We start from the raw sequence: 16,679 nt of genomic DNA, 5'->3' as shown, positions 1-16,679 counted from the left end.
CACGATAATAGGCTTTGTCATTACTATCACCAATAACATCCAGTTAATACTACAAAAATACAAATTTTCTTTACTCTGAACGAAGAATAAAATGCTCTCTCTGGGACTCTGAAAATAAATATATGAGTTCTCATAACTTTCAAGGTCGTATCTAAAATCTATAATTTTATGCGGGAATGGGGAGGGGGTTATGGTCTGTATTACAGAATATGCAAGATACCAGTGCAGCTGGCTTAAATTATTATTTTCACAGAATGAAGATTTCAGAGTATAAAAAACGTAAACATACCCAGAGTGATGGAGTAAACATTGTGTACGCTTAGCTACAATAATATTGAGAAAATATTAAATATTTTTTTAAAACTTTATAAATAAAATAACTGTTTACATATTCCACATTTGGGATTATTTATTTAGAAACTAGATACGGTGTGGCTTATCGTTGTATTTTTACTGAGTACGCGTATATATCAAAATATCGCCTGCAATCAGTTTGAAGAATTCACCGCACGATAACTAGTTATGAAAACATCAGAAACCCTTTCAAAATTCCCTTATCAATACCACCAATAAGAGATCACCAAATCATTTATTTAGGAATTAGATACAGTACAGTTCACTGCTGAATTTTCACTGGGGATGCTCGTTTCAAGATTTCATTCATAATCAATTTAAGGAATTCAGTGCTCGACAACCAGTTATCAAAACATCTGAAAATATTAAAAAAAATTTTCACTAATCCGCAGATCATCAAAAGTCATATTTGAAAAACAGTGTTCAGAGAAACATTTGGAAAAGCAATTGAAAAATTTTCTTTACTAAATGAATGCTGTGAAAACCTAAGAACAAACCTTTTAAGAAGCAGTGACAACTGTTACAAGATGTTTATATAGAAATGGGCTATAAAATCACTATAGAATATATCAAACCCTATATGCGATAATAAGAGAACACACAGATAAAAATCGCTTATTCTCTGTCTTCTAGGTAATTCTTTATTATTGTGAGAATAGTAATTTTTTATTGCTATTCATATTTTACAAAATTGGATAGAAACCATAATAGTAATTTTTTATTATAATGAGAAAAGTAATTTTTGATTGCCCTATTTTAAGCAAATATTTTACAAAATTGAATAATATAATTTAGTTTTCTATTAAGAAAAGTAAGAAGTTTTGAATACCCACCGTCTGAAACTTTCTGCAATATGACAAGGCTTGCTAGGGAAACTGTTTTACAGAAAAGTTGAAACAAGTGTTGCATTGTAGAAATAGAAGTAGTATCTATGCACTGAAGTTATAAAAATATCAAGCATTTATTGTTCGTAATTTATTGAAGAAAAGCAAGATGTGTCATTTGATTTATTAATGTATTTTCTTTAAATAAAAGTAAAACTAGAGATATCCTTCAAATATATTAGAATATCTTCAAATTTACTAATAGCTAATCGCAAATTTTCTATTAAATTAGTCAACACATTCAGAAACTTACAAATATAAAATTTTGTTTAATTTGAAAAAAAAAATAGGGACATATATTAAACAGGACAAAATTTTTTAAAGATAATCCCAATATGCATAAACTTTGGAAATATATTGTGGTTTTGTTAAAAAAAACATATCAAGTCCTGAAACATTTAATTAGTAAATATGAAATATAAATATTTCATTCAAAATTTTTTATCAGTAATTAATAATTGTTATTAATCGATGTATATAAACTTTTAAAAAGTTTTAATTAATCTAAGCAGTATTATTTTCATGCAAAAGACAAACTTCTTTGTGTCTGATATATAATTTTTATAAAAATGTTTTCACCTAATTAAAATTAATATCAGTTGTGAAAAATTTTGATGAGTATTTTACTAGAAAGAATTTATACCTTTATATTTCCATTTAATCTTTAACGATGTCACTGTATTGAAATGTAATGAGAATATTAAATCAATATATAGATTTATTATTTTATACTATTTGCCCATATTTCCAATTTATCATACTTTTACAGTTGTAGTTATTCGCTAGCCAGTTAACTCTTCCTTTTCTTGTAATTATTTATAGATAAAAGATTTCTTACATCTTGCTTTAAACCTAATTAATTCAGTGCACATGAAAAATTTTGTTCGAATATTATATTTGTTTGCTAAATCGATTTTTCAATATATTTCTGTTTTTATGAATTATTATGTAAATACAAACATCAGTCCTTAATAATTATTAGTCTAAAGTATTATCAAGGTTTTAATTTATTTTCAGTCTTATTTCACTCAAAACCACCGAAAAAAAATTGCAATTTATTATTAGCTTTCTGTGAAACAGGATGTGTTCAAATAAAATTAACAGTCTGTAATTAATTAGTCCCGTGAACGTCTGTAAACGAATTTTCAATGTAAAATTTTAGTTCAAATATATTATTTACATGACTGAAGCTAAAAGATCCAACCCTTAAGGAGAAATTAAGAAAAAAAGCATAAAAAGCCGAACTAGATATTTTTAATCCAATAATGCATTAAATATATGTGAATGTTTTAAACAAATTTTAAATGATTAATTATGCAAAATCAAATTTAACATTTTTTTCATACTTCTGGATAACATTCTTATATTAGGCTTCAAGAACTTAGAATTTCAACAAAGTATTTATCCTTTACAAAGAAAAAGAAAATTCATTGCTAGAAGATTACATCACAATGTCAGTTAATCTCACTTTAAAAAATAAGTAAAAAAAGCAAGATAAATTTTCATAATTAAATTAATAATAGATCTTTAAAGTGCAATTTGTACAGCTGATAATTCATAAGTAAGATAGGAAGTTAAAAGCATATATTTTTAGTTCTTTTTTTTACTATGTCGTCGACGTTGCAGCATTCATCTATGTCACGAGGAACAAAATATCATCTCCACTCTGGGCATAAAAAATAAATAAAAGGACAATAAAAGGTAAATAAATAAGAAAAACCTCGTAAAATAATTTACCCTTAAGTTGCCGAAAACGTCGTAAAACCCATTTCCGGTCTGAGCTTTCCACGTTTTTTAGCTCCTTGATTAAAATGTCGCCGAATTTTCCCGCCCAAATTGCTTCGCATCCGGGCAACTCGAACAAAAAAGCGCAAACAAAGGAAATTAAAGCGCGCGAAAAATTTATTGCTTATAAATGAATCGATACACATCCGAGAGATGGCGCTTTTTTTGTTGCTTCACTATTTTTTATTTCGTTTTTTTCCCTCCTTTTTGGTACATATGGATGTCTGGTGTGATGATGCCACTAAAAAAATGGGAAAATGGGAGAATAAAAAAACTCATTATCGTTTGCAGGTTGGAAATGGATGGAAGCCTAGTTGAAAAACGAATTAATGCGCAAGGAAAAATTCGTATTCTGGGTTTTAATCACACTTTAAATAAGATCTTTACAAATAGCTATAAAGAACTGACAATAAATAATAAAACTCTCGAGTTTTTGTACTTCGGACGAGATGTTCTTGCTGTTAATGCATTTTAAGACAAAGAAAAAAAAATAATTAGCCATCTTTAAATTCGATAGTGATATCCTTTTTTTTAAAATTCTTTTCATAGTTTGCATTTTTATAGAATTGGTTTTCCTTCATGAACTAGTTGTTAATTTAATTGCAATCACACTCTAAAAAAGCAAAAAAAGAAAAGAAATTGTTTCATGTCATTATATATTTAATCATAAATTACATCTTTTGGTAATTCAGACTCTTGAATGAACTCATTTTCTACTTCAGAAAGAAGTATTCGTTTTCTTAATCTTTTTATATCGCAGTTATATTAGTTCAAATCTATGAGTTCCTTTCTAACAACAGAGGTAACTCAGAATTTTTATATAGTAAACATTTCCAAATTGATTTTGATACCTAGAAAAGCACATTTCTGAAAAATTCTATAGCGACATATTTGAAAGAAGAAAAACAAAAAAGCATCACAATATGAGTAGTTTAATATATGGTTTGGAAACGTTTCAATTTTGCATATCAACCGTAAGTGCAGTAAAATGTAGATAATTGTGATAACATAATCTGACGAGCTTATGTTTCATTAATTAGATAACAATCTCAGAATTAATTAAACACTCTTGAAAAGTTTTTGACATAATTTTTAAATATCTATTTATAGTTTGTATCCAAGAAACATAGCTTTTGAATCTTTGCAATGGATTAAACTAATATAAAATTAATCAACCTCTATTTACAAATAAATACTCCAAGGTTATAAACATTTTTTTTTTAATTTGGTATATTTTTAAATTCATTTATAATTATAATAAAGTGAATGTGTGTTTATGTATATGTATGTTGGCTCTCTACAGGATAGATCATTTGGCCTTGAGCTACTAAATTTAGCACATATATAATTTAAAGGGTAGGAATGTGCGCTTGCCTTTATTTTAAATGGAATTTTAATTAATTAAATATTAAGTTAAGTGTTCGCATTTTTCTGCGATAGCTTCCAAAAATTGTATAAAACAAAAACTATTTTTCAATCATGCCTAGCATTTTAACATATAAATTATTAATTTTTAGTCAATTTTTAAACAAGTATTTTCAACATATTTTTCAATAATATATTTCATATAAATTAAAAATAAAATCTACACAAACATTTTACGCAATCATGAAAAAAAAATTATCCATTTTATTATTTTATAGAAAAACTAAAATTAAAAGATTAAATGAATTCTTACTGCAGATTAAACTTTGGAATATGTAATTTTTCGCATGTGTTTGTAGGAAAAGAAATAAGCATGAAACTTAATATTTCTTAGAAAAACAAATGCAAGAAAAACTTTATTGTAAACTTAAAATATGTATTTATTACCAATTTAATAATTATGAAATATTTAAGGTAAAAATGGTTTATATACATACAGGATACCCACTCTTAACAGGTCCTAACATTTAAATGCTGAATGTTTAGTATTAGGCATATCATTTAATAGGAAAAGTGGTGTAAATGAAGTATAGACAACATTTTATACAGTTTGAATTAATAAAACTTTTGATGAATATCGAATTATATATATATATTCACGCAGACTCTCGGTCCTATAAATCATATTTAGTAAAATATGTTTGCGACACTAACATTTTAAATGAAAAGAATTATCCATTTTATTATGATTAAAGTTAAGTAAGTTATAAAAATTTGAATATAACTAACTTAAAAAAAAACACCGTGATTTTCGACAACTTTATTGAAAGCATCAAAGAAGATACACCAATCAACACTCGGAGTTTCCTCAAGGCCTATGGTTGCAAAAGAATGAAATTGTTGATTGTTCTAAAGTAGTGATATTTAAAACTTCATAACTCGGTCAGATTTGGTCGTGGAAGATACATTTTTTTTTTTAATTTAAAAGAGTTTCAACAATATTTTACTAAACATGATTCCTTACTACCAAAGTATTGTTTTAAATTTAGGCCATAATTTTTTCAGAATTACACATATTGACTGAAGTAAAATAATATATTATTGCATAAGTCATTTAAATATTTTTGAAAATAAAATTAAAAACTGAATTTATGCTGAATCAGAGGCATATTTATTGAAGATATTGCATAAATTATAAAAAAAATATTCTATAGTGCACACTAAACTTCAATTTTGAAAGATTCTGTTTTTTATACTTATATTTAAAAAAAAGAAAATAATTGGTTTCACCAAAAAGTTTTTATATTAGTTAAATTTTAGTAATTACAGCCCCAAATTAAAGTTTGCATTTTTTGGAACCTGACAGAAAATTAGAGCAATATGTAATACAATGAATAGGACTTCTATAATATGAATTAGGTTACTAACAAAATTTTAAATTAAAAAAATATTTTGCAGAATAATTTTTGAAAAGCTAAAGTCATATGAGATATTTAATTGAAAATTTTGATATTAATACTTTCAGATAAGATGGACGTCAAAGGCGGCTAGTAAAAAATAAAAATAAAAATCAGTTAAAAAAAACTCTTTTTTTTAAAAAAAAAATCCAGTTGCCATTCCGAGAATTTTTTCGTCAGAAATTTAAATTCAGAATGTAATCACAGACGATGGCATTTCTGCTTCCGGTTTTCTATATACTTTTTCATATAGTGATGGTTTTAGAATTGATAATGAAAATATTTCACAAAATTGAAGACGCTATGTGACTCTAAAACTTTTTAATAAAGATTTTAAACTATTTTAAAAGTTGCTAAAAATGGTTGGTTTAATGCACTCTAATCATTCAAATTGTAGAAAAACCTCGATCGAAATAAACCCCATACGTACAATAAATGAAAGCTTCTAAAAGGCACTAATCCCTGCTTCAATTTGAAAGGGATAGCAGTTATTAAATCTTTCAAATTTTGAGAAACGAGAACTTCCATTTCATTACCCAGTACCTCTCAAGTGCACGTCATCCACGCATCTAACATCAATCTTGAAAAATGATCGTTCTAAGGTTCTTTTCTAATTCATCACTGTTCGAAAGATTTCAACGCGAAACGCAATCGTCTGATTGGCATCCACCCCCTACACGCAGCACAAATTGCAGTCAAAACCGATCCATCAAGTGTTCCAAAGGTAAAATTCCGCATTTAATATTTATAGAGCCGGAAACCTCGTTCCGGGTTTATTACAGGACCTAGGAAGGAAGCCGATCGGCAAGGGGCAATTTGGTTCTGATTATCTTCTGCCATCGAAATTATGAGACGACCACGTGTTTTGTCTGATTCGATAGGGGAAGGACGGATCTTAGTGCTGCCAGATAAAGATATCGAATTTATAATTAGTCTTTAGAAAGTTTAGGCTGAGTGCTCGTTTTTTGTGTGTAAGGAGTGAGTTGTTTTTTATCGATGGTTCTGCACGGTAAATCAGTTGAGCGAAAGAAAATGATATCTCTTTAAAAACATAGATAAAAACAACCTTATTTATCTTTCCCCCTTTTTTTATCGACTTCATCTTTATTGATTTTGCTACAGCATATTCTTGATCAATCTGTTCCAGAGGTTACAGTTACAATTTGTAATGCTAAGATTGTGCTTGTAATACAACAGTTGTACTAGTTGTACAAAAATGAAATTAATTTTAAAATTATACCAGAGGTACTAGAGTTGCCAGTATTAGCATAAAATTTCCAATAATATTGTTACAATACCTTCAGTACATTGTAAGACTCTCAGAATATCAAACAATGTGGTGGGGATATTGTACAATATGTATATTTTTCTTAATTATTGTACTAAGTGCCAAAATTTTAACATGTATTCATTTTAGTGTCCTCACGATTTCAATCAATTAAGCCTCTAATGACCCTATTAATTTTATACCTCTCCCCTCCAGCTTATTGTGTCACCCTAAATGTGATAAGCAGACCCCTACCCCATACCGATCTATTATACCTTCACAAATGTGACTTTAAAATTTACTATTATTGAAAAAAAGAGAAACAAGAACAGTTCTTACTATGAATGATGAAAAGGAATGATGGTTCGAAATGGATAAATTCGAATGAAAATGAACTGTCCCTTTTTTTTCCAAAATTAGTTGCTTTTAATTTAAACAAAATTAATTTTTTAAGCAAATGAAATTTGATGTATGAACATTATATTTCATTATTATTTTCAATATTTTGAAAATTTGAAGTATAAACATTATATTTCAATTAAGAATTTGAGGAACCAAGTATAAGTTTGAATGAACTTTTACTTAATTGGATTTAGTGTTGTAATATTTAAATATAAATCTGTCTAATTACCTATCTATCAAAAATTGTGTTATGGATTTTGATGAAACTTGGTATATATGTTGTATGAACCATGGAGAAAAGATTTCTTCTATAAAAAATGGTTCAAAGTTTGACCGCCAGGGGAAATAAAGTCACCCAAAGAAAGATTAAAAAAAGTTTGTTAGAATCATTAAAATTTATTCAATTACCGAATGTACTTCACATGTGCCCCATTAACATCAATTACGTGTTGAAAGCGCATTATAGTGTTTTCCTTGGACACGCTTTGAAATCTTTGAGGATTGTACGAACACGGTGTATAATACTATGGTGAAGTCCTAATTCCTCCACAAACACGGTCTTTTAGTAATACCCACAACTAGAAACCAGAGGCATTTAAGTCGAGTGAACAAGAAGACCAGGCATCAGAAAGCACTCTGGATACTACACGATTTTCGCCAAAATTAGCACGAAGCAGCTCTTTGACGTAACGCCTAATGTTGGGAGTTACTCCATCTTGCATGAAAATAGCAGTCTGTAAACATTGCTATTCCTGTAAAGCAAGAATGGCTTGTTATCGAAGGCATTCATTGCACTGTGCAGCCATGACGGAGCATGTTTTAGGACCTTGAAGAAGGAAAATTCCAAAGAAAAACAACCCGAGGAGAAAATCAGCAGTAAATCCACACTATGCAGTCACGTAATGTTGTTGGTTCAGCGGTTTATTCGTGCAGGTCATTAGGTGGCGAAGCTCCCTCCCCCCATATGCGGCAATTTTGATTATTCACAACTCCATCTAAAGAAAACGCCTCATCTGAGTATAGAATTTGTCCAGAACATGCTTCATCAACTTCCATTCTCGCCACAAATTGACAAGCAAATTCACAGCGTGCTTGGTGACCTCGAGACTGCAGGATTTGAACCATGTGGATATTATACGGATGCCATTTAAAAATGGATCACAGATTTTTTCGTATTGTTGACCATGGATTCACCAACTCACGTAACATTTTCTGAAAAATAGCTGAAACCAGAAGATGTTTTAATCCCAGCAGGACGACTTCATCGGCAGTTTCATTCGCAACGGTTTCCGCCTTTTTCTTGGCAGCACACTCAAGTCTCTTGTCTCTTTAAATTTCATAATCATCTTCATCAAACCATCCTTTGACATGGGCCGTTTTTGCAATTCCTTTAAACGAGAATATTCATTCAGTGCACCTAAGCTATTGCTGTAGTTTCGGTAACAGTTTCACCAGTAAAGCTCGATCTTTCTTCTGTAAGGGCATGGTTAACAATGACAAAGCCTCGTAGAATGATTTTCGGGTTCTTTTCTTCAAGTCTCTTTATAGATTTCACTAATTTGTGTAAGGTAGTTTTAAAAACTGCCCTCTGGTGGTCAAAATTTGAACTATTTTATATTTCAGAAATCTTTTTTCCATAGTCCATATAAAGTGCATACCAAGTTTCATCAAAATCGAAATTAGAACGTTCTAAATAGGTTCACTTCGATTATAACCCCCATTTATCTAGACTACATGTGTGATAACTAATGGTTCCACTCAATTAGACAATCAAATATGAGATTTGTTATACATACAAAATATATGCTTATAAAAGTTACAGGTCTAACGCTATCATTCTTTGAATCTTTCCCATGGAAAGTACGGATGAAAAGGTTGTTCTTTCTTAACGTTCATTTTTAACTACATTTCACTGGCATATGTATTCGCAATCTGTTTACCATTTTAGGTGATTCCAAAGGAATGGAACCCATGAAGCAGACTACGCCTTTTTACAACACCATGGATTTACATATTTAATATTATGTCCCATATCAAGCAACATCCTCCATCTTTTCAATTTCTGCTTTGCCGCCTTTCTAGACTTCGGCTAATGGTAGGCATGGTGTTATGTAAAGCATATACCGCATTCACCATCCGTCCCATAAGGCTCTGGTATGTAAAACAAAACCAAAAGCACTTTCTCAGAAATAATCAAAAAGGTTACGCATTCGACCCAAAAAGCCCCACTACCCGAAATCTAATCTGGAGGTATCAAAATCTTCGATAGGATTACATCCCATACATGTACACTATTCTCAAGAGGAAATACCCCGCCGAAAAAGAGACCCCCAAAAAGTTGACAAAAATTCACTCTCAACACTCAGTATCCATCCTACCTGAACCAATTATCGCTTGGACCACAATGTACACCATCCCTATTTGCGAGGGGTCCTAAAAAGTAGCAGAAAAAAAGAGGAAAAGAGAAGAAGTAACTCTCTCTCTCTCTATCAACAGGTTTCCACTTGTTGGAGACGGAGCAACATGTCACTGTTGCTTCAGCATCCATTCCCCCCAACCTACAGCCCTCAAGGCTCTCACATCCGTATTGATTCGGTTTAGGAGATGCTTTTTTCCCACTGGAGTTGGGGCATTGCCTGTTGCTCGACCCCTTTTTTCTTGCTTTTTTCCGCACTCTTCGCTTCACTTCTTGACCGTGGCGAGGAAGAGGGTTGACAGAAAGGATCTCTAACAGGGGGATTTTTGCTCATTTGTCGTTTGGGAATGGGACTGAAGGCGTTTTTCATTTTAGAAAAATTAAATGGGGTGATTTTTAATGGTAACTTGAACTATTAAATTTAGCTGCTAAATTGATGATCGCGGAGCCTGGATCCCATTTTCACTTTAATAAGAGTCATTTCTGAAAAAGGGCCACGTTATGACTAAATGAATTTTTTTTATTTTTATTCTTCAAAAGCAGTTTAATATATTAATATGTCAAGTTCTAATCAATTAAATGAGCAGAATTATTTTCCCAAGTCCAAAACTATTTCATGTATTTGCATAAAAATGCTTGAAAAAAATAGCAAGAATCTTTTTTTCGTTTCTTTCTTAGTTATTGCTTTTCTTTTATTTTTTAGCATTGGCCTTCTTTCTTTATTCTGCCATGAATCATTGGACAATCATAAAAAAATGGTATCATTCGAGAGGAATTAACGTACTCTTGAAGAGTTTTGTTTTAAAAATTTCATAATGATCCGTCTATATATATAAATAAGAACAAATTTCAAAATTTCCAATGGCAATACCTATTTTCTCATCAAATTTTAAATTTACATCAAATTTTCTTCTTGGAAATCATTTCATCATCGCAAAATTTCATAGATTTTCATTTCGAATTTATGATCTAAGAAAATTTAGATTTGTTAACCTTAAAATAAAATTTTGGATTTATATTAATTTCGTAAATTTTTTTAATTATTGACTTAACCGCTTTTTGCTATGAAATATAAGGCATTATACGCAGTTTTTATCGTATATTTATCATTAAAAAGTAATTTTAATAAGAGAAAAAATTTCTAAATTGGAAATTAAAATTTTTTAAATTGTCTTGCATTAGAATTTGGGCAAAAATCAAAATTCAAAACCATTTTATGTGGGAGCAAGCAAATTTTCAGCTCATGCATACGCATAGTTTTTTCCCCATTGTTTTAAATTTTGTGTTTTATTACAAGAAAGGTGCATTTAAGAGCAGATTCACAAATTTCGAAAGGTTGTTAGTATTTTAATGATCTAATTCTACTAATCATGCATTTCTTAAATCAAATATTATTTTTCACTTTGTTGTAATGAAAGAATATATGTAACAAATTTTGTCAGTGACAAATAATATGAAATCAAAGCCTGGTGGTAATGTTCGAAGGTCGCTGTAGCCTTTGAGTAAGGCTTCGGAACCTGAGGGTTTCAAGTTCGAGGCCGATTCCACCGAAGAATCGTTGTGTAAGCAGGTTTAGTGCCCTTTAAATGCGTCTAGGTCAAATGTTCTATCGTTGATGTGGTGTGGAAGTTTGGGAAGGGTGGTGCCAGCTCTGGTGTCGTCCGCGTCATCTGAAGGGAGTTCAAAATTACGAGGTCCGTCCCAAAATAGCCTTAGTGTTGCTTTAAAACGGTACGTTAATATAACTAAATTAAATCTTTTCGTTGCGTAATATTTGATTAATAGCAATTGCTTTAAATGTGGGGTATAGTCTCTTTCTTATGGCAAGCTAGAATTTTTACACCTCAGCTCATATACCAGCTCCAACAAAATATAAGAAATTTCTGAAAAATGAAAATTTTATTTCCTAATAAATATTTTTCAAGATAATAATTATTTAATTTTAAAAACATGTTAACAAACTTATTTTTCTTTTTACAATTAATACATAAAAATAGTTCATATTTTGTAACAAAAAATTGCCATTTATTTAGTATTATTATTTGTTTTTATAATCAGGATTTTTTTCAAAGTATGAAAAATTTCATAAAATTAATTTGATGCAATTCTAATTATTATAAGTCTGGATATACCCATAAACAAATTAAATTCAGGTATCAAAACATTATTAAATTATGAATTTAATATTAATTTTTTGGATACAAAATGCATTTATATACCATACACATAAAAAAAAACTGAATGATTTCTAGTAATTTTAATGTTTTATGAAATATCGATTAATAATTTAAATTACTATTATTTTTCCAGTATAAAATTATGTATACCTTAGTTTAAATGTAAGTCCAAAGCGGTTCATAAAAAATAAAATAAAATAAAATGTTATAAATTTCAATCCTCCTGAATGACAAGACGAATAAATTTCTTGGAAAATAAAATTTTGAAAGAATTTTTATTGACAAACAAAAATATTTCATAAGAAAAAAATTGTAGAAAATTTCAAATGAAATTCAATTTAAAGTTGTTATTTTTATTTCAATATTTAATTCTTACAAAGAAAACAAGAAATTATAAATGACTTTTTTAAGACTGGCATGATTTTTTATTTGACATCAATTATAAGAAATGCCATCTAATTTAATTTGATTTTTTTTCATGAGTTGTCATTTAATTCTTTTTTCTTAGAGTGTAGATCTTATATCTTTTTGATACGAATTTTAAATTTTGAAGAACGAATACAAAAGTCTAATATACAATATATATCTATTGCCAAAATTTTAATCGTAATTATGTTTTTGATAAATTAAATTTAGAAATATTTTTATGATTTGTAGATCTCTTTTTATTAATCTTATAAATTTAGTTAATATATTTGGTTGATAAATTTCAATTTAATTGAATTCATTATGTTATTTTTAATAAAAATTTCTAATATAAATTTTCTATTATTAAACCGGATACTTCTTGAAGAAGACACCCCACGGAAAATTTATTCTCATAATGTAACAAATAAAAGGATAGCCCTCTAACGGCTATAGAGAGAAACAAGTTGTCAACCTATTTCTCACTATAGCCTCTAGAGGGTTTTTTTTCCCCTCTAGTCCTCGTAAATGTAGCGTCGTTATGATTTGTCTAAACTGTTTTATGTGTTAAATGTGTTGTATCAAATTGTTTGTGACTGTAGCTTATTAGATGTTAAATACATTTTATTTAACCCTTTAAAGGGCCATTTTTTTTCTAGTCATATTATGTTAAAATATTTTTAGGCTTGAAATTAGAATAAGAAAGGGGATTCATTTAGCTTATTAGATAAATTTAATTTGATTAATTAATTAATTTAGTTGATTAATAATTAAGTATCAAATCAAGACACATCATTTTGTCTGAGATAAAGAACTGAAGCATCTAAGTTTCTGACTTACTAAAAAAAATTTGTCAGAACTGATGCCAACCTACATAACTTCATACAAAGATTGATAAATTTGGTGGGAAGTATACTTCCCACGGCCCTAGAAAGGATTAAACTATCCGGCATCTATTTTCTTAAAGCACTCAGTCACGATAATGTGTATATATATATATATAACTCCCAAAATTTTCCCTGCTTTCGAAATTCTATTCATATCAGAAGCAGAAATATCTGCAATGAATAGCAATTTAAAACAAGCAACGATAATGAAAATTAAAAAGCAATTTAGAATAAACAGATGAACATTTTGAATGATGTTATGAGATATATGCTTCACTTCTGTAACAAATATATTTCCTATATATATGTCTTCTTGCCGACGTCTTTGCATAGGGGTAGCTCATCTTCCCCGTGATCTGGGCGTCCTGGGTTCGAATCATGGTTCGGGCATGGTTGTTCTTCATGTGTGTTCTATCTGTGAGGTGTGTGAATGTGGCCACTGTAAAAAGGGGTTGTGCATGCGAATGTGTGAGTTTCATCTTCATATGAGCTAGAAGTCATACTTCTCCCTTCGGTTGCTCAGGGGTCTTTACCATCAGAAGCTACTGCACCCCTTTTCCGTGGTAACGCGGACACGACATCATCACGTGTCTTCATATAATGACATCTTTCGCAATCAAAAGTCGCCGGCAAAGCATGGAAGAAAACTGATTTACATTAATTAGTGAATAATATTCACAAAATTTTTATATTTCATAAAATAAAATGGTGTAAAACGTCATTCCTATTTAAGAGTAGTAAACAATGATGCGAGGAATAGTGTAAACTGATAAAGTAATGCAGAAATAACAATCAGACATTTTGTTTTTCTCTTTCTATCGGTAAGATATTAATTTAAACTCTAAAATTAATATTTTTCTTAAATATAAAAACAATTGAATTTCGAGTTTTTCTCTTATATAATATAAACTTTTTATTTTAATACTTTCAACGTAACAGCGATTCAGACTCAGATTCAAGTTAAATAAAACTTTCAACGTTCTTAATTATTTCTTTGTAGAAAAGATTCAAACTTCTTTCACTGTTTTTCAGAAATGTTCACTGTTAATAGTTTGTTATGCATGAAGTAGCAATCGATTTAAGCATCTTGATAGCTTTGCCGGCACTTTTAATGTGCTGTAAAAATAAAAAATACTGGGATATATCTAAATCTAAGTATGGCAAAAAATCCCTTAGTTGAAAATATCAAATATCTTCCGATGTAATCATGGTATGTTAATCAAAATGTTTACTCTATGTAATTTTTCTTTACGGAATTTATTTATGTCTACAAAAAAGGGTGTTACTTTTTAATCTATAAATTATTGTTATAAATATTATGGATTTTGGAAATAAATTTTTGTGAAATACAGTTCTCAGAGACGCCAATTCTAAGAAATCAATAATTGAATGTGCTAACCGATTTAATAGCAATTAAAGTAGATTTTTTTAAAAATATTTTCTGACAATATTAAAAACGTGTACTCTAGTCGAAAATATATCAGGATTTTTTAAATTTCTCAAACGTTAAGAAATGAGTGAAAAATTAATTAGAAAATTCCATTTTAAGAGACATAAAGTAAGTACAGTGAAATAAATGTACTTAGAATAAAAAATATTTATAAGGTGGTTTTTATTTAACACACGCATGCACGCACGCAAGCGCGCGCGCACACACACACACACACACACACACCCCAGATGGCGTTCTTCATGCAATGCAGAACGGACGTGATACAAATTAGGACAGTTTAAAAATGCCACTGTCAATTATTTTTCACCATGCCCTTAGAGAAGAAAGATCAAGTTTTATTGGCTGTATTCTTTCGTCAGAACTGCAGTTATAGTGGAGCTGCACTGCGAGAATATTGGTGCTTGGAGAGCTTGCGAAAAGGTTTTATGTCGAGGAATAGTCTAAGAAAGATGATTAATATCTTTGAAGGGACTGGAAGGAGGAATAGATGTGCTGCAAGATAAAGGACGGAAATGGATTTCAAATGAATGTGTGAAAGAAGTCGCTATTGTTGTTGTTGAAAGAGCACCGGTTCTCATTATAAATATTTTCACATGATTTGTCTTTCCTTTGGTTTAGTTTAGCTATATTAATGTCCCATTTCAAAGCAATACTAGGGCTATATTGGAACGTCTCTCCTTTGGTGTACGATCTCTGATTCATTTTAATGTGGTATCAATATAAAGTATACGTGGTGAAATGGCTACACCCTCAGAACTCGGAACAATACATTGATTTTGCTTATCAGTCTCTGTAATAGTTGTTGACAGTGGTCTTAGGAATATCTTGTGATTAGATGAAACGCTTTTTACCTTAAATGGAACAGTGAAAATTCTGAATTGATGCTTATAGGACACTGCATGCTTTAACACTGTGCATATACAGAATCTGCATTCTGATTGCATTACGCTTTAGTAGCAGTATTACATTTTGTTGCCTCTCCAGCCCGAAATCAGATGGGCCTAGTAAACTAACAAAATAAAATATCTATCTATCATCATTTTGTTGTGTATCTTTTACAACATCTTTATGTCCTTACTTTATTTAAAGAACATATTTTTATCTTTTTAACAGCCTATATCCTACATTTAGAAGATCCCAAAATTAAAATTTTAAATAATGGTATGACTTCTAAAATATACTATTTATTCCCATTTTCTCTACAGGAGTTTTCAGTAAAAGCAGTGTTTATAACTACTTCTACATGCTTTACATCAATAATTCGGGTAAAACATTTTCGAAAATTTCTTCCGTTTCCATTTTTTTTTCCTATTTTTAAACTCAAAAAAGTAGAAAAAAATTTGATCCTTAAACGAGCTGCACGTGTCTGACATTTGCAAAAAATATCACTACCACACTACGCGGAATCTACTTGAAAGGACGCTAATAGCAAATGTTTTACAATCTAAAGACATTTACTTCGCTTCTAAACTGTAAACAGAAATCATTAAGGTACTTGAATACAGTTCATTTAATTTAACTTTCTCAGTGGTGGATATATTTTATGCAGTATAAAAAAAATGCATCGACAAAATTAAGACTTTTTGAAACCTAACGTAGCGCTGTTAATGCGGAATCAAGTTTTACTTGATTATATCTTTCTTTAAGGCTCTATTTCGCCAAATTTAACAACAACATCCACAAAAAAAAACATGCGAAGATTCTTATTTTTCTATGTGAAAAGCTAATAGAGCTAAAGCAAAAGCTAATATTTTGACTAATGCTATTCCGTTATTTGGCAAATAGACAGAAGAAATGAAGATTAAGTACGGATCATTTCGCGCTGTT

Source organism: Argiope bruennichi, chromosome 9 (assembly GCF_947563725.1).
Source record: "Argiope bruennichi chromosome 9, qqArgBrue1.1, whole genome shotgun sequence".
In the NCBI taxonomy this organism is placed as follows: Eukaryota; Metazoa; Arthropoda; class Arachnida; order Araneae; family Araneidae; genus Argiope; species Argiope bruennichi.
Note: the sequence above shows the minus strand (reverse complement) of the source record.